Source organism: Pseudopodoces humilis, chromosome 3 (assembly GCF_049639895.1).
Source record: "Pseudopodoces humilis isolate 2021_Gansu_Grassland_sample_001 chromosome 3, ASM4963989v1, whole genome shotgun sequence".
NCBI lineage: Eukaryota > Metazoa > Chordata > Aves > Passeriformes > Paridae > Pseudopodoces > Pseudopodoces humilis.
This window is the reverse complement of record NC_142202.1, coordinates 45,012,509-45,032,327: the sequence shown is the minus strand read 5'-3', so window position 1 is coordinate 45,032,327 and position 19,819 is coordinate 45,012,509. Positions and strand designations below refer to the sequence as shown.

Below are 19,819 nucleotides of genomic sequence, written 5' to 3'. Positions count from 1 at the left end.
AATTTAAATCCTGTTTGCAACATCAAATGAATGTGCTTAGATTCAGTTCTTTGCATATTTGCCAACAAACTGGCAACCTTTCTGGTTTCCATGACCCAGAAAGAAATGTCACTGATTTCTCTTTACTCTCCATAGCTCTTGCTTTCCATACCTTGCTTTCCAAACTATTAAAATAAAATAAAAAATTCAATTAAATTAAAAGAAAGGAAAAATAGGAAAACATAAGAAATATAAAATCAATAAATCTCCTTAAGGTGAAACTTTAAAAAGGGAAGCCATTGGCCAATGTGCAGACACCACCACAGCTGTCAGGAATCACCAGCATTGCTGAAACCCAGGCTGAATCAAGAGAGGAAGGAGCAGGTGCCTGTGAGAGGCGAAGTGCTGCAGCTCCTCTGCCCCCATCTCTGTAGCCCCTGTACCTGAATGAGGCACATTAAAGGCCCTGCTTATGCTGGGTTTGTCTTGTGGTTAAAGATACAGTTTTACTTTCCTAAATCCTCGTTTTGGCTTTTCTCACAAGTGTTCTGATCATGCATATTGAATTCATATGTGGGCATGGGTAGAAGAAACACAAAGCACATTTTGGTTACTTGCAGTAGAGTCTGAGGCTTGGAATAAAAGTGTCACTGCAAAATTTGTTATACCCTTGCTTCGTGACCAAGATTGCATCTTTTACGTATCAAGCAGTCAGCCAAAATAGTTGCTTGCTTTTGCACCTTCTGGCACAGACATTGGTATGATCTTGATCTAACACAATCTTTCTCTTCAGGATAGCACAGCTCAACATCTGCTCTGCACATTCCAGCCCATCTCTCTGACCCTACAGGCAGAGCTGGCTGATGCAGGGAGGGCATTTAAAGCAAAAGCAGGGAGGCAAAGCTGGCTGCCGCTGCTCCTGGGCTGTACTGTGTCCCCGATTACCTCCTCTGCAGATTGGCTATCAAGCCAAACCCTTTGCCATCCCTTTTTCCCAGTTCCTTCATTGCCAGACAGTTTCACTGCCTGTTCTTTCTCTTGTCCTTTGTTCATGGTTTACCTCCTTCAGCTTTGATTTCCTCTCCTCATCCAGATAAAATTGTGATGCTCTGTTTCCTCCTCTCTTCTTCTACTTTTGACTAGTGGTCCAAGCTGCAGTGCAAGCCCCTTGCAGCAACGACTGCCTTACTGTGAGTTTGTGCAGTGCCCACCATGCAAATGCAATCCAAGCCCTTTAGGTGTTGCTTAGCTGGCCCATCCACTCTATGAGGAGATCACTGCCTTCTGTCCAGGGGATGTAACAAGATGATTTTGGCCCCTACTGTCTCTGAAGGCCCAGCTGAAATCACGTCTCATATGGGAGCTGCCTGATGATGAGCATCTTCTTCAAGGAGTAATTAATTCTGTGACAAACTTCCCTAAGTCTTCACCTCTCTCCTTTACCCTCTCTTCTGCAGCTCCATGGCTTTTTCACATTACAACTCCAACATCAGTGGAGTCAAGGTTCTGTGTATTTTCTTGTCCATGCCTTTACAGGTTTGGTGGAAGCCTCAGGTGTAATTTCCTCACACTCCTAGGACTGGTGATGCTGAAGTGGCATGGGTGGAGCAGGGAAGAGACGCCCTGTTTCTCACAAGCAAGCAGAGCTGTCCCAGGCTGGTGGCCTCTTTCTGCTCTGGCTTGTGAGGTTGTTGCCTGCTACCTCCTCCCCTGCCTGAGGTGAGGGAGCTGCCTGCCTTCTCCAACAGCCCCAGCAGGCCCAGCTTGCCAGAGCAGCACTGGGAGACAGTGCTGGCAGTGCCTTCCCTGCACCTGCAAGCTGCAGGGCCACCACTGCCTCTCACCACCCAGCACCACGTGCTGGCATGGGCTGCTTCTCATTGTCTGCAGGCTTCTGGGCAAGGCATGGGCTTGAGTGAGTCTTCCCAGGCTTGCTTGGCAGCCCGAGGTCAGCTGGCACCAAAGAGGTTTGGAGGCTGCCCCAGGGCTGAGGACACATCTGGCCACACTGTCGGGACTTGAGCAGGGTCTCTCACTCAAGCTCAGGAAGACAAAGCAGAGCATTTGAAATTCCCATGTGTTCCATGTCCATTAAGTTGACCTAGATAATGTTTTCCTGCTAATACTCTGTTAATGTTTTGGGGTTTGGGGAGGAGTTATGGCAAAGAAGAATGCTGGGAAAGAGTCTGTGAGAAATGGTCCCAGAGAGCTGAAGCTCATGTAGAAAAGGCAGAGGGATATTTCCTTCTCCTTGGCCCTTTACACCTTCTGGTCTTTTGCAGGGACCTTGCTTCAGCTTGCCATCCTACCCCTGCAAGCAGCTGCAGCTGGCTCTTGCAGTAACCCAGGAATTGCTGTCACTTCTCCTCCCTCACTGTGAGGAGACAGGAGTTTTGAAAGGCCTCTGGAACCTCTGTTTGCAAAAGCAGCTCTTCTACCCTCTGCCTCAGTCCAGATAGCAATGAGAGTTTGTCATAGGAAGTAATGTGGGCACTTCTGCCACATGGTTAATCTTAGTGATCCTGTGCCTTTGCGAGGCAGAGTTTCATCCCTGATCTGTCTATGCAACCTGCTCTAAGCCCTGGCTCAGAGCAGTCAGCAGCCCATGAAGGTGCCTGCTAACAGAAGCACCATGGAGAAGTGAGTCTGGCTACTATTTATAAGGACAGACATTATTGTCAGTGAACCATTCTTCATGTGCAGCATTTGCTCTCACTCATGACATGATGTCACTCAGCCTGTGGCCTTATTCTGTAGTGTAAGAAAATGAATACTTTTGGTCAGTACTAGTTAGCTGATCCATTCCGATTTGGAGGCAAATTTCATGCTGGAAAATGAGTGTGTAGTTAGCTGACAGAGAGGAAACAAAGGCAAAACTTTTCTCTACTACACAGAATGTTTTTGTTGTTGAAAATTATGCAATTATAACGAGCTCAATTCATTAGCTCTCTTTCAAAAGTCACACACCTTCAGAGATAACAGTCTACATTTTAATTCCATTTCTAGGTGACTTGGTTTGACCTGTTTTGCTAGAAATAGTAATCCTGCTCATGAATGCCATCTGCCCATTCAGACTGCTCGTGTACCAAATAATATCTTCAAGGCTGGAGCTTACGGCTTTAACTATCACATGATATCCAGTCCCATGCCTCTTAATCAGAGCATCAAGTGATTTATTCAATGTGCTTTTTTATTTCCTGCCACAGCCTGCCCTCTCAGAAGTTTCCAACAGCTTGAGGCAGACAGAATTCATTCTTAGGGCTGTCTACTTTCCGGCCAGCAATGCTGCTTATAAGCAGCAGCCTTTTCTGCTTTATCTTGCTGTATGTGTTTCTCTCCCAGTAAACTTCTTGTAAAGTGAAAGCCCACAGTAGCGGGGGTGGAACATGATGATTAAAGTCCACTCCAACCCAAGCTGTTCTATGATTCTACAATTCCCATACCATCAGATGAGGCACATAATTCTGCAGTGAATGCAGCAAGATCTTCTTTGGCTCCAAAACCTGCTTTAAGAAAGAGGGTCATTTATTTGTACCCCACCTGGCCCAATGGGATCCTGAACCACAGGCACACTTCAGGGAGTTCTGCACTGTAAATGTAACAGGTAGATTGACAAGATTGCATGAGTAACACTACATGATGTTTCCATGTCACATTGCTACAGAAAATCTCAGTCTGTAGTGTATTTGGCAACTGGGTTTTTTGTGTTTATATGGCCATGACCTGAAAACAGCATCTCATAGGTGAGCCATGAGTCAATCAGTACAGCACTGAATGCTTACTCCAAGCTTGCTTTTAAGACAAGCAGCCACACTGATTTAGACACACACAGAGCATTCATTTAGTCAGATTTTCTGCTGGAAATGTAACTAGCCCTAGTAAACCAAAATTTGATCTAAGCATCACACTTTAAATCCAGCATTTTTGGGTTTTATTCTTAAAAGTTCTCACAATCCTGTAAGCTAAGGAAGCACGTCACTCACTCTTTCCTAGGGCAAACAGAGACCAAAACTACTGAGAAAAATTTTGAAAAGCTTAATGTTGATCTCCTGACTTGTAGCCTGTGATTGTAATCACAAGACCATCCTTTCTTCAGTTTAAGTAATAAAAAGCAACAACAAAACCAGTCTGAAATGAGACAAAAATGTCTCTCTTTTGTTGGAAAGTGTTTAAATATTAAAATTAAGGGTGTGTGCTGCTGTTGGTTATTATTTTAGATCACAGTGAAGGAAGGGAGCTTTTTTAGAACCTTCTTTTAAAATGGCTATCTCCCTGAATGTAGGCACATGATTTGATTCTGGCCATTTTATTGCAGTGACAGCCTCCATCTGTGACTGAGTTGCACTGTGTTTCTCTTACAGCTGTGCAAGCAGAATGTAGGAGCTGTTACACTGTACACAGGGTTGGGAATGAGGCTGTGGTGAGAGCACTGGAGCAAAGGCAGTGTTCCCAGCCTTTCTTGACTCTTCAATCACATTCTGCATTTTTGTGTTTTAGGTGGAGCATTACATTGGAGCTGAAGAAGCACAACCCCCTGGGATGAGTAATTTGTATATCCTGTGATTGTGGTTTTGTTTACAATCCTGCCAAGATTAGAATCCTTTGAAGAATGACTAGAAATTGTTGGATGTTGCTGCTAAAAGAGCATCAGCTGTCTACATTAGTATTATCTTCTAATTTTTTTTAATCTTTCTCATTCATCAATTAGAGATTTTGTGTTAACAGAAACAGACATCTAGCTTTCTTAAAGGGCCTAGCATTGCTATGACTGGCTGGGACAGCATTAGTACTACTGAGGTGATGCTTATGGTGACATCCAAAGTATTAGAGCAGGATTTCCTGAGCATGTTCAGTACCAGTAGGATGTGTTAAAGTAGCTGGTATGTAGAGTGCATGCCACAGGGGAGAGCCTCTGGTCTCCAGCATCACCTTGTGAAAAGTATGTATTCAAGAGCTGACCTGGTAAGACATCACCAGTGTAAGAAAAACTGATCTCACGCACTGTAGAGACAGTGTAGAGACAGAGACATTACTCCAGATGCAAGGGTCCTTCTTCTGTCTCCATGGTGTCCATACGAGTTCTGTCTATAGTTACGGTGACTTGGATACTAGTCCCAGGCATCTGAAGCAGTAGTTGCTTCTAAGTTTTCAAATGTTTTTTTCCCTGTTGTAGAGTGGGAGGGGATGGTATATACAGTCTGCTGGACTACTCCACTCAGTCCCCTAGTACCAACACCAGTTTAAAGCTCTTTTCTTAGTAGACAGATGAAGGTGATGATCAGCTTTCATTTCCTACTGGTCATGAATAGCTGAGAGATGTCTGGGTTGATTTCAGAACATGACAGGGCTGTGTAGAAAGAACCAAAGTCTCAAAGACCGCTCCCAAAAGTCATGATGTTGCCATCAGATGCATTCTAGCAGCAGCCTGCTGCGATGGCTCCATGCTGCACCTGGAACAATTCTTTGTGACCACTTTTAGATACAGACTCTGACCAAAAACTCATGTTCTTGGGTCTCAAAGAAGACAACTGTAGAACTGCTGGATGGGGAAACTAATCTATCTGAGTCTTCATCAGGAGTTTGGCAACACTGCACCTCAGCTCTGCCAGTTTGAAAAGGATCACAGTGGTGGCTATCTGGAAACTTCTATTTTATTCTAGACAGTATCACCCAGACAGTGGCTTGTGGCTGGGACATCTGCAGTGGGCATTGCTGCAGTGTTTAGAAGCAGAGGTGAATGGTACAGCAGCACTCCTGGAAATGCTGATAAATGAGGTCCCCAAAAAACCTCAACAGGAACTTAGTCTGATCCTCTTCCCCAACAAGTCCTGAAGAACCATAACCTGACCCAATTTGTGGTTAAGCAGATGTTAAAGAGCTATTGTGGGTAGGGCTGGTGCATGAATATCACATGAAGGACACACTGCATACAATAATGGTCCATAAAACCTTTTTCCACTGAACTACACTGGAGCTATTGTTGCTGTCTTGCTGAGCGTCTGACTGAATGTCTACAGCAAATATTGGTGAGAATTGCTGTTGACCACTTGTGTAACCACATGTAATATTACTCGTGTTTTTGATTAACTCTCTTATCAGGATGAAAGTTAGGAGAAATTGCTGAATAAAATGCTTGAATAAATTACTGTAACCAATAATCAACATCTGATACCAGGTTTTCCTCAGGAAAGAAGATGGAATGCATGAGTGAAGTAAAAGTTATTTAGAGATATAATCACAAATAGTGTAATGTTCCAGTCAAGAAATCAGTACAGAGAAGATCAGGTAATGGTCATTTTATAATGTGGTATTTGCAATGAGTGTCTTTTAAAGGCAAATTTTAACAGACTCTGATTAATTTTATTTTTCAGCCAAACCATGTAGAAATGGTACAGTTTATGAGTGTACTTAATATGCTTGTGGGAAAACCAAGTGTTTTCTGTAACAGAGAGAGCAAACCAAATACCTAGTACAGTAAAAACTGACAAGTTATGTGGTATACCAAAACAATAATGCTGGTAACAGCTTCATTCAAAGTGAATATTATGTACATTTTTCCTCTTCATTGCCAGTATAAAATGCTTCAAAAGAAAATCCCAAATACCCTGGACTGTGAAGTATGCACAGTGCTAAACTGAGCTAACAAGAACATCCTGCAACTAAAAAAAGAAAGAACAGTCTTCTGTGCATCAGGAATAACAAAAGAAGCAAGAACCACAATCATTATATTAAGCTCTGCAGCCAGTTACTAAGTGCTAATCAATAGACACAGATTTAGAAACAAACGTAAGTCCTTTCCAGTAACAGAAGTAAGCAGAGGGTTTGGAAATAGCATAGCAACAAACCTGCTCTGCCTGGAGGAAGCCATTTCCATCACTCAGGCTCCACTGCCGTCAGCAGTGACACACACAGGCCCTGGAAATGGTACTGCTTCAGCACTGAGTGCATGCAGCATTGAGGCTTTTCTGCTCCCAAATTACACATACTTGCCTTTTTGTCTGAGCAGAAATGTCTGTTTAAAATTGTACTCACTGTAAGATTTATGTCCTACCTGGCCTGGAGCCAGCAAGTGACAAATTGATTTTGTACAACATGCATAAGCCTGACGTTCTCACTCTCAGCCAGAAGAGAATTTCCAGACTCTCAAGTGTTGCAGACTTCTGAACCTTCATCAAGTGCTTGTGCTTCTCTTCCAGTATGGTGGGCACAAGCTCAGGGTGAGCAGCATCTAAACTTCACCCTGGCTTTTGGACCTCTGCACTCCTGCTCAGAGTGTTCTTCCTCAACACAGTGTGCCCACAAGAGTCACCCTCCAGAGAAAAGAGACCCCTCTCCCCACACCATACAGGTGCATTGGCCCTGGCCCTGCCTCCCAGCAGCCCAAGTTCCACAGGTTAATGATAGCTCAAGAAGTTAGAATAAAACAGGCTTGCACAAGTTTCTGACAGACCTGAGCCTTGCTTAGACAGCACCTGACACACAGCTCTAGATTACCCTCACAGCTCACTACATCCTCATGAAACTGAGTTTTCTTCGGTTCATATCCATCCCTTGGATGGAAGAGTCCAGAGCAGTTCTTTTCCTTCTTCAGTTTAAGGCCTTGTCTTCTTTTACCTTCAGAGGTGAGGAGGGGAGAGGGGCATTTTCAGGGTTCAGTTCACGCCACATATGCATACCTGCTGAATGGACTGATTTGCCTTCTGGAGGTTACTATCTCTCCCTACTTATCATATAATTACTTTCATTTAGACTTCATTGTAGGGAGATGTTAGGTAAGACAAAAATCAAGATCCATTTAGCTACTGCAAATGTCTGAAATCCAAGCAAAACCCTAAATGCCATCAAAATATTTAGAAATGTCCAGACAGATGTGCAGATTTCCTGGTCACCTGAAGGTACTAGTGCATCAGTGCAGGAATTGCTTTAGGTCTTTGTGTCAGACGGAAAATTTTGCTATAGTATTTCATAATGTCCTGTGCTGCACTTTGTAATTCAGAAGAAGCTTCCTCTTGGTATAAGAAAAGAAAGGACTTTTACATCTGGAAAATTTCCAAAAGCTTAGTAAAGCTGAGAAGTCAAATTAAATAGTGATTACATGTTTTCAACAACATTGCACTGGCAGTGATCTGTGTCTCCTTTCTTCATACCAGCTGCTCCTTGTACAGAGATTGCCTGAGTTACCCCCCAGACAATTATAATTTTGTAGTAAATCCTCTGAAGTTAAGGTGGTGTAGGTCTGGTGACTATAAATGGAGACTCAAGCGTGACAGAGCTGCACTTAGCCAGGATCTGTACTGTTCGACTGTGTGGTGACTTTTGCCTTCATGGTGAGGCTTAAGAGATGTTCATGCAGACTGAAGTCAAAATGGATGGCACTATCCTTCATCTTGCAGGTGCATGTCCCCCTCCTGCCTCGTGTTGACAAAGTATTTGTGACTGTGCCATCAAAGAGATCAGCAAGCTGATCCAGCTGAAAACTTGCCCTAGAAAAATAGCAGATTGTTTTTCAGCTGGGTCAGTGGGCTGATCCAGCTGGCTGCAAGATCAGACAAGGTGCTGTTCCAGCACCTGAGCTTAGTGAAACTGTGCCCTGAGAGGTAGCTGTGACTATACAGAAAGTAAAAAAACAAATATGCCCAGCAAATCCTTGAGACAAATCCCAAGTCTGTATTAACTGACAGGAGAAGACATTAAGGTAACTCAGTGAGTTAAGACTAATGTGGAGATCAGCACAGTCATATGTGTCAGGAAAGCTCAAAGAGGCAGTCTCAACCATCAACTCTTCATAAAAGCCACAAATATTACACTGGCAATTTTGGGGAGGTGCATCAAGATTTAGTGACTTTGTTTGAAACCTTAGCACACTCAGAGTGCTAAGGCAGATCACCATCTTAAAGGGTTTGTGGCTCTGGATCTCATCATGTTTTCTGAAACCTGCTCACCATTATTAGCCTTAAGAGAGTTGGTGCCTATGCAGCTGGTATCACACACATTTAGATCAAGTAATTTGGTATTTTACAACAAATGTAATTTCTTTAGTGTGACTAGAATAAGGGGATCCTGGCCTTGATGTCCTTGCAGTTGGAAATTCAAAAGGAGACGTCTAAAACTGCAGGCTCTGAGAGGCATATGTAGACTTTGAATTGTGTGGTTTGATCACCCTTTTCCTTTTTTTTATTTTTTTGTTCATGTTGTGCTTGGAGAAATGACCAAAAGCATTTTTTGCAGATCAGCTCAGGTTGCTTATTGAGAGTCTTTTTGGCAGAACAGGACAGAGTTTTGAGTTTTTCTCTCAACCATCTCAGCTCATGAATATGGCCTTAAGGCCAAACTGTTCCCTCTTTATACGCCTATATACAATACTCAAGCAAACAAAATGGAATGGCACACTGGAAAGCTTTTAGACTCTTGCACCATTTAGCACAGTCTTTTTAGCTGTCTGCACTGTTTACTCATCCTCCTGCACCACTGACAGTAAAAGCCTGCAGGAATCCTTTTTCTTTCCTATATGCTTTTTTTCTCCAGCTTTGCTGCAGACACAGCAGCATAACCAACTCAAAGAAAAACAAACCAAAGCGACTTTTCAATTCCAAGCCTCTGCAGGACAGGCTGCTTGTGTGAAGCTGAAAAGGAGCCAGAGCATACCAGCAAGGAAGCTGTGATTTCATCCGGCAGTCTGACAGAAAATCCAAGGTTCCACTGCAGCAGTTTGTGCAGATGCAGCAGCCTCCCTCTGGCTGGGTCCATGTCAAAAGCTAACAGAGGAGTGCCCAGGAGGTGGATGCCCCCATGTAATTCTATCCCTTTGCTTTTTAGTAGCAACTCTCTGAGGAAACCAGGTATGCTCTACAGGTTTTTAAACAGTTTTTATTCCTTATGGTTGTGGTAATTTCTAAGGAAAAGGGAAGCTGCCAGCAAAGGGGGAAGATGGTTGAGAGGAAGAAAGCTCCCCAAAGAGGGTCATTCTTCTTGCCATGGAGTGGTGGTAGTGGTGTGTGCAGGAAAATTAACCTGAGTGCAGGTGCCTGGGGAATTTGCCTGGGGTGCAGGTTAGCAGGGAGGTCTCTGGTGAGGTCTGGCATGAGGACTCAGGGATGATTAGCACCTGAGTCACACATGTCTTGGTGTTTGCCTGGGGACTGATATTTGTGGTTTGGTATCTGTGCACCAGCTTGTATGCTAGGTCAGCGGGTAGGGGAGAAACACTGATCAGGTAGGGCAGAAGGTTTAGGATGGTGTGTGCTGGGTTGGGGAAACACTAAAGATTGTATCAAACCCATTTGCACCAGCGTGACTCTGGAATGACTCTGCTGATATCAGTAGAGTAACACTGACAAAACTGTGAACAGCATTTTTCCTTATACTGTGAAAGCAAGAAGATTTGGCAGAGGGCCTGGATGGGTGCTGGGAGGTACTCTCTGAATGTATGTGTCTCTGCAAAAGTGTGTGCCAATTGCTGGATAGATGTCTGAAGCCCTACAAGCATGCATCACCCTTCACAGGAAACAAAGAGGCTGCTGTACTTCAGACAGCCTACCCACTGAATTATTCAATGCAACTAAATAACTACAGAGCTCCAGTGAGTTACATAAAACTGCAAAACTGGCTCACTCCCTTGACTTGAATCAATAGTATTGCCTCTTTCTGATCACTACTTTATAGTAGTAAATCCCTGGCTTGGGCAATGCTTAACACATTTGGAGATAGAACTGAAAACATAGTGAGAGGAGCATGGAGGTGAACAGACAGAACACTGTAAGAAAGGTTCTTGCTGAGCAACAGTCTCTTGCTCCTTGTGAGAAAGTGACAGTGTCTGAAATAGAGCATGTTTTGTGCCCTGTTGTGTCTTCAGAGCTAATGCCTGCCCAAAAATGCTAATCTAGAGACAGAAAAGCAGAAAAACACAATGGTTGAGTGTTGTTACAGAGACTACTTCATGTGCTGGGTTTATTCCAAAACAGGCAATGCAAACCCTGCAAACCATCCGTGGCTGGCTCTCTTGCACCCTTTTGCTTGCCCAGGATCATCATTCCTCTTGTCAGATTCCCCCACTGTGCCAGAGCTGAAGATGTATCATGGTTTTAAGTCCAGCTGGAGACGAAACACCCCACAGCCTCTCTCTTAACACCTAATGGAATGGGGAGAATGCAAGTGTCCTGGTTTAGGGTGAACATTTTATTAACTGAAAATAAATCAAAATACAATACTAATACTAATACTAATATTAATACTAATACTAATACTACCACCAATAATACCAATAATAACAATAATGGAAAAAATCCAAAGTGATGCACAATGTAATTGCTCACCATCTGCTGACCAATGCCAGACCCCCCTTCCCAAACCCAGATCAGCTGTCCTTTCAGGTGACTCCCCCAGTTTATATACTGAGCATGACATTCTGTGGTGTGGAATATCCCTCTGGTCAGTTTGGATCACCTGTCCCAGCTGTGCTCCCTCCCAGTTTCTTTTGCTTATCTTCTCACTGGCAGAGCAAGGCACAAGGAAAAAAAAGTCCTTGACCAGGGATAAATGACTTAGAAAAAACTAAAACATCGGTGTGTTATCAACACCATTCTCATCACAAATCCAAAACACAGCACTGTAATAGCTACTGAGAAGAAATTAACTCTACCTTAACTGAAACCAGGACAATATCCACCCCTTATTCCATACCTTTATATCATGCCAAGTTTCACACTGCCCAATATCCCATCACCTTCCCTATTCATCTGTTCTGATAGATATACATACAAATATTATTCTCTTAGTCTATGGAATGCCTCTGTCAAATGTTCATAAAACATCCACAGAGACACACAAAAAAAAAGTTTGTTGAATTCTTTTACTCCATGATTTTGGCCTCCACCTTTGATAACAGTCCTTCAAGCAGGAAAGATGGTGTGAGGTGTTGGATTGTTGCACGGTGCATATTTGAGTCAGTTCTCATTCTAGCACTGCTGTCCTTGTTCTTTTTCATCCAAGTTCATTCTTCATTGGTGTGAATGTGGCAATCAGAGGGATGCCAGCCTCAGATCCCTAGAATGCTTGTGGCTAAGATTGATGCCATGAGATGCTCATTGAGGTGATGCACATGTAGCCACCATGGAAGTGCTAATATTACCATTGGGTAGTTATAACACAGCGTAATTAATTGTTTATTTTCACCCAAAGTCAAATCCCTTTGAGGCACACTAGACTTTTAAATCCTGCCATATCACCCACCAAGTGCATCCAGGTTTTTTAGCAAAAGCAGTCCCATGGATGGGTTTGCCTTTGCATGAGGCAGGAATAATCCAGATTTTCCCCAGCGTGTTTTTAACATGTACTACAGCAACTTTATCCACTTCTACAGTATGTAAAAGTTTTGATTGGGCAGGGCCATCCTGATTGGCCCTCTGGTGCTGTCTAACAAGGTGGCTTTTGCTGAATGTGTACTCCAATGTTTGGACGTCCCACCACCCATTGCTGTCAGCATAGTCCTTAACAGTCCATTACATTACTGGATCTTTACAGAGACTGGTGCACAACAGGGGATGTGATACAACCACTTAATAGCATGTTCTTTGGCCCAAGTGTCTCTAAGGCTGTCTTGGAAATTAGTTCCATTGTCTGACTCAGCTCTTTCTGGAGTACCAAGTAGCCATAAGATTTGCTTTCCAAGGCCCAGGATAGCGTTTCTGGGTGCTGGCACTCCTGTGGCTGCCTCCACCATCATAAGCACATGGTATTTGCCACCATGGGATTGGCTGAGTGTGATACAGGCAGCCTGCCAGGCCTCCCCATACTTACATTTCAGCCGTTGCCCTTTACACCAAAGAGGCTTTACTTGCTCAGGCTGCTTGACCGCAGCAGGTGTTTGACAGAGAACCTGAAGCTGTTGGTACCAACAGGGAACCAAACATCTCTAAATATCTGGAGCTGCTGGGCTGGGAAGAGCAGTTTGTCCCCATTAAAGCAGCTCAAGGGGAATGTCCTGTTTGCAATGCTGACATAAACACCCACAAACACTGTGACTGCTGGGGAACAGGCACTGAAACCACCCCTCACCTCCCCTGATACCACACCTGTACCTCCATGGGGGAGCCGTGAGCAGTCCCAGCATCAGAGGAGTGTTTGAAAGCACCCTTGTGATTGCTCTGTGTCTGCTTCACCAGCAGCTAAAGAGCACCCTGCATGCTGCCTGGCATTCTGTGCATGTAGGTGGGTTACTCCTTCTGAAGATGGAGATATCCAATGCCCAGGAAAAAAGTGTTTGCAAATATTGAACATTTATCTTTGCTGAATTACCTTTTCTTTTCCAGCAAAGGAAAGTCACTAAGAAATTAATTGCTGGACTGGAAATAGAACTATTAGATTGATAATCAGAAATCACAGGGAGAAATACAGTATCAGTCTTATGCAGAAATCTTTTAAACAGCTTTCTTTGTTTGCTTTATGTAGCATTAATACATTGGTAAAAGTCATAGTCAGTTTGCAAGAAAATTGTAACGTTTGCCTCATAATTTATTCATAGTCTTGTGGTTAATAGTCTGTGTCGTTGACCTGCATTATCTATTTTTCTTTAAAAAACCATCAACAAAAAATAATCAATATAGAGTGACTATATTTATGAAAGACCAAGTTTTGCTGCTGAATCTTTCTAATGTCACACTGACTATACTGAAACTCATGAAATTTAAAGAGGTCAAGCCTTAAAACAAAGGTTGCAGAAATATTGAAAAAATTGGTAGAAAATATCATATATAATGTGATTAGCGGGTATATAAATACATGTGATATTATGAAGAAAATTTTATATAACTTTTATAGAAAAAAAATTTCACAGCTTGATGGAGTTTTTTGGGCAGAGGAAGGAGATGGAAGTCGCTAGTGAAGTCTCAGAAGTCTGCCTCTTGAATTGTGTTGTTTGGCATAGAAGTTATCTGAAACTTCAGTCTGAGGTGAGAGATGGAAAATTCCTCTAGATATCAAAAATGAAAGCCAGGAAAAAAAAGTATTTAATGCTATGAGTTATTTGGTTTAAATGGCAGAAAAAAACAATGTTGTCAAAGGAATCCTAACATTGTGTGCAGATAGAGAAGTGCTGAAGAGAGAAGTCCTGTTACTTGGGCAGAAGAGATCCTTGAGTTATGACAGACAGTTTTATAAAGGGCAAGAAAGCTGAACAAATGGTACACAGTGAATGATTAAATAGCTGGGGACTCTTCAGAGTGGAGCAAAAGAAGCAGATGGGAGATTTGACAAGGAGTCCTAAAAACATAAGCAGTGTAGAGAGAGGAACCAAAGAGTCATTATTCCCTCCTTCACAAGGCAGAACTAGAGGAAACTAAGAGAAATGTGTGGGTACAAGGTCCAAAAAATTTAGAAGAGGTGCTTTTTCACCAGACGTGCAATTCAACTTTAGAACACTGCAGGACCTGGTGGGTGCCAGAGGCTTTTGGGGGCTCACACAGCTACTGGATAAATCAATGGAACAAAAATGAATGAAAGTCTATAAACCATTTGTCCCAGCATGTTCTTGAACTGGAGAATGTAACCTTCTGCAGGCAACTGATGCCGAGCTGAACAGGTCTGCTGTGATCCAGACTGGCCATTTTGAAGACAAATCTATCAGGAAACTGAAACAGTGAAAAAGACACCGAAGTATTTGCATTGAAACAAAGCCAGAAACTGTCCCTGTGTGTCAAACTAAACAGCAATGAAGAAAGTTTAGCCGTCACTAGAATAGTGAGCAGTATCAGATGGTTCTGTGTCCAGGCAAAATAAATAGCGTTTTCTTTCTTGCAAGTAGGAAAAGGGGAGATACACCAGGAGTGTGAGAAACAGGGTGAAAGGATTAAACATGAAAGCTTGGCTAAGCTTTATCCAAACAAATATATACTCCCATTGCCCCTACCATAGAGTTGATGGGGTTTGGACCTGCAGTTCCCAGAGCTAACATTCTGATGATATGCTCCTTTAAAAAACAGATTGTTATCTTGACATATTCTTGGGGATAACCTTTATTAGGATATGAATGGATAAGCAAATTATGTCAGAAATGCACATCTGGAAACAAGGTCACTTTCAGCACTTTTTCAGCATGCTTTTGTGAATTTCCTATTTTTGTATTGTTTGCTCTTTATAAAATATCTACCTATTCTAAACTCACAAATACAATCCTAATTTTTCAAGAAGAGCAGTGCAAAAATTCAGAGATGGTGCATAATAGATGAAAATGAAAATTGCTAGGACTTTTCAAATGAACCACTACCAAAAAGAAGTTCTTATAAAAAAAATTTAGTTTCTATGAATTATGCAATTTCATAGCATTGATTGGGAAAAGATAGTATAAAGCATGTGGGTTGTTAAGAACTTTTTGCAATGAATTAGGAAGATAGTATTTTCCTCTAGGTTATAGATCCAGCTAAAGGCAATTATGGGCTTAATGGGGACATGTGAAAACTGCAGTCTGACATGCTTTTAAGGAGATTTCATCTCAGTTTCATCTCTTGAACTGACTCACTTCAAGAACACATCCTTTGCCTGACTGTTTACTGCAGAAGAGGTGTGAGTTGTTAGACACATGACAATGTGTAACTGTAAGAGACTATGATCTGGTGTAATTTACAAGCCATGAGTAGGTGCAAATTGAAACTCAAAGTCCTGTCTATATATTTTTAAACCATTTGCATTTCTCATTAGGCTTCTCTCTTTCTTTGTAATGGGAATTATTCTAGCCTCAATCATTTCTGCAGAAATCAAGTTTTCTTACATCATCCAAAGTCACTTCACTAAAGGCAATTTAATTCTAGTTCAACATACATTGCAACCAGTGATTTACCTCAGTTGTTTCTGAGTAAACTTTAAATTGGAATAATTCCTTCTAAATGGAGAAGCCAAGGCTGATCAATGTAGACTTTGAATCAGACTCGCTGATTCAAAACTGATAATGCAAGTAATTTTTAATTCTTTCATCTAGATTAGACACTGAACAAATTTAGGGGTCATATAACATGTTTCCACCAGGCTATCTGGCTACCTCCTCTTCTGTTCTAGAAATGGGCCCTAGAACCATCAGCAAAAAACATTCTGATGTCAGAATATGCCGAATGGGAATAAATGCAATGAAAAATCAAGCACCAATGGAAATCAAGTCCTGCTTGCAGTAGGCAAACCTAAAACAAGGATTATAAACAACTAGGGAAGACTTTCCACAACTCCTGTGCTTCAAGCTACTTTTGGAAGCATTTAATTTCACCTTTGCTTTCTACCTACTAGATAATGTTTTTCTTTTGTCTCCGGTCTTTCTATAACATTGAAGCCAAACATGAAGAATGCAAACATGAAGAGTGTTCAGTCTGTATTTCTTTGTCCTTGAATTCATTCAACAACTTACTCCTCCAACTTTGATTTGGAAGTGAGTAGATAATCAAAGACTGTTTCTCCTCATGATATAGATAGACCCATACCTCAACTAGTATGATTTTTTGATTTTTTTTAGACCATTCCTTGATTCCCTAAGTACAAAACTGTTTTTCTAGAAAAAAAAACTTCTTAAAATTTTTTAAAGTAGTATAGGAATAAAGGAATAATGTGCTTCCTTAGAAAAACAGACAGTTATTCATTCCCTGCTGAAAGGCTGCTTATCTCAGCTGACAAAAGGTGCCCTTTCCACAGACCACTTTGATTTAAGATCATGAATTTAAGACAGATCACATATAATATTAATTACTCCACAGTTTTTAATATTATTTTATCATTAAAACACAGGTAAATTTCCCAAGACAGGTACCTACTAATTTAAAAGGAGAGAAAATGAGACAGTAAAAGTGGCTTATAAAATCTAGGCCTTACATTACATTACCTTTGCAAGGCTTTCATCTGAAACCTTTATGATGAGTGTAGATGGAGATGTATTGAAAAATTACTAGTGGGTATTTAAAAAATTCCAGGAATGGACAGTGGCTCACTGAACACTAAAATTTCAGAAACATTAACCTCAATCCAGTCTCTGTGAACATTAATGCCAGACACTGAAGAATTAGAGTACCAGTATGATCTGTGCAGGCCTCAGTGCTGTGGGCTTATTCTGTTATCCAGGAGAACAGTAGGGAAATACCACTTGTATTCTTGCTCCTTGCTTGTTTTCCATCTTATCTTCTCCATCTATGGAGAAGAGAAAGAATTATAGTAGAAACCCAGGAAGAATTATGCTGAATAACTTCAAGTGAGATTCAGGTGCTGTTTGTAGCATAGAGGGAGACATCAGTGAACCAATGATGCTCAGAAGAACCAGGCCTGATTTGAAGTTATTCTAGTATGAACTGGTGTCATTCTGTTCACCTTCATGGACGTGCTGCAAATTTATATTGATGTAAATGAATTCAAAATGCTTAGTACTTTGCTGAAAAACTCTGATTTGAAAATGAAGAGCAGGCATAGTGTTTATCTGTGCAGAATATTTAATTATTGTAATTATAAAAGAAATCTGCATGGCTGAAAGGTTGTTCTTTGAAGCATTCAATTGAGAAAAACATTATCATTCTGATGAAATCTTTAATTGTCCCTACTTGTCTTTCTCAACAATATTTTTAGTCTAAACAGTTTGTAATTTTTTTTAACACACATGATAACTGTTCAGTGCGGTTCTACTTAGGCAATGACATACTTTCCTTCTAAAGATTTTAGTAAATACTTTGTGGAGATTCACTCAGATGTTTATATGTGATGGCGAATTCTCTCCTGAAAACTCTTATTTTCAGAAAAATTTATGTTACAAATCTGAAATGGTCCCATTCTTTGCACTGTAAAATCTAATATTCCAAGGGTGAGTTGATGTGCTGTTGGCCACTGGCTTCACTTTCATTGCTGCTATTACAGTTTTACTGTACAATCACACAAGGCATTGTACAGCCTGCTTAGCTTCACTGGTCTCCTTGAGAAACTGTAGATAATGCGCAAATGTCAAGCACTGCTTTTGCTCTGTCCTACATCTGCTCCTGAGGAAAACTGGGCAGCAGCAGAGGGAACAGCAAAGAGCCTTGGAGCTACTGGCAGCCAGGAGTTTTGTGGGAGAGGCCAATAGAAACCTCTGTCTTCAGGGTGCTGTCAGTAGTGAGAAGGGACAAACACATACATTCATCCTCTGGCAACTGTAAGATCTGGAAGATAAAGTAGTGATATCTCTTCTTTTCAGTAAACAGGAAGTCCTAGTTCCGAGGTAGAAGAAGCTTCTCTTTCTTCTCAGCTGCAGAAAGTGGAGAGGATTTGTGTGAGCATTATTAGGGCAAGGACTTCCTGAGCCTGGGTTTGGGAATCTTGGCTCGCTTTCCCCTCCAGTAGCTGCAGTGCCAGATGGGATGGGCTAGACTGAATCCTACCACAGTCTCCAAGACTTTAAAATAAATTGGCTTAAAAGTAGGATTTAGTCTGCCTGAATTAGCAACTAACTGTCATTTAAACTCCAGGACACTGATTGAACCACTTTTCCCCCAAAGTTCTCTGTGGCCACTGAAGAGGCTTGGGTGCCAAAAGCCACTTATCTCTCTCAGCTTCTCAAGGATGGGCACCTAAGCAGGGACATGTGGTGTCCCCGGGGCTCCCACACCTGCAGCTCTGTGACTGTGCTGTGTAACCTTGCCTAGTAGCAAAGCAGAAGGCCAGGTTCCTTTCCCTTCCTTCCTGTTCTATTGGAATATTGGTGGCACTTGCCTAGGACTGCTTTTCTTCAGGGATTTAAGCAATTTTTGAGTGCAGAAGTGTTGCCTAGGTGCTTAAATCTCAGAGAAAGGCACAGTCTTGGGGTCTGCACAGCTAGTCCTTGCAGGGAAGTTTCACTCTTGGCTTGGAATAGAGGTCTGTTTGGCCCACTACCCATCTGACAGGGATAGCTTGCTCCCTGTCAATAAGGTGAGCACAAACGTGAACAACAGCCAAAAGCAGGTGCCAAGAGAAAAAAATAAGAAAGGTGGGCATAAGTAGATGCCGTGAGAAAAAGCATGAGAAGCAGGGTGTACAGGCAGATTGAAGTTTATATTTGCAATACTTAACTGCTGTTACCTCGTGTGTATCTAAACTTACTTTGGCAGGTGGGTCCTGGGATCCTGCTGTTTGAAGCATTCCCAAGATCTGGCTCTGTCCATCCGTGTAATCCTTGCAGGCAGCCTGGCTTAAGTTTTACAAAGCCAATATGACACCAAGGTAGCCAGCAGGCCCTAGGATGATAAGCAAAATGCAATTACACAGTCCTCATCAGAAAAAGCAGCAAAGGTCAGGGAGTAGGAGGCCAATGCACCAGGGAGAAGCATAAGAATGTGAGAAAGATGCACTTGTGCACCCTCCGTATGTACATTTTTCTGATTTCAAGAATCAGGATGGTGATGCCAAGCCTAGGCATGCATGAATATATGAAGCATATTCCTATTAACATCGCCTGTACCGTATTGCTCTCATTTTCATAAAATTACTGAGTGCCCCGGCCGTGCAAGGTGAACTCCTGAAGCAGGCGGGAGCAGTGACATGCAGTCAAGGCTCACTATTTATGTATTTACCTACGCGAACCTGTTCTGTCAGAGAGTTGTTCGACCAGCACTCAGGGCAGCCGTTTCTTCTGGGCATTCTAGCCGAGTGCCAAAGCCGAGCCCCGCAGCCGTAAACCTGCTCCAGGAATCTACCCTGAGCAAACACCAAAACAGAGCGCAAACCCATCCGTGAGACAATGCAGGGCTGCGGTGACAGCGGCTCGCAGCAGCCCGGCAGCGCCAGGCGCCAGCGGGCGGATGGCCACGGATACGTGACACGCATGTTAAGGGCGTTTTTAATGTTGACATTAAAGCCGGGCAGGGTGGCGGCG

The 19,819-nt window shown here is 42.3% G+C and overlaps 1 long non-coding RNA gene across 1 annotated transcript; it reads right to left on the bottom strand.

The window, feature by feature from the left end:
- Positions 1 to 17,471: 17,471 nt before the first annotated feature.
- Positions 17,472 to 19,692, bottom strand: LOC148184637 (uncharacterized). Its single transcript, XR_015772249.1, has 3 exons — positions 19,518 to 19,692; positions 19,048 to 19,181; positions 17,472 to 18,214 (listed from the first exon to the last, which is right to left on the bottom strand). It is a non-coding gene; the product is annotated as an uncharacterized LOC148184637 (long non-coding RNA).
- Positions 19,693 to 19,819: the final 127 nt, after the last annotated feature.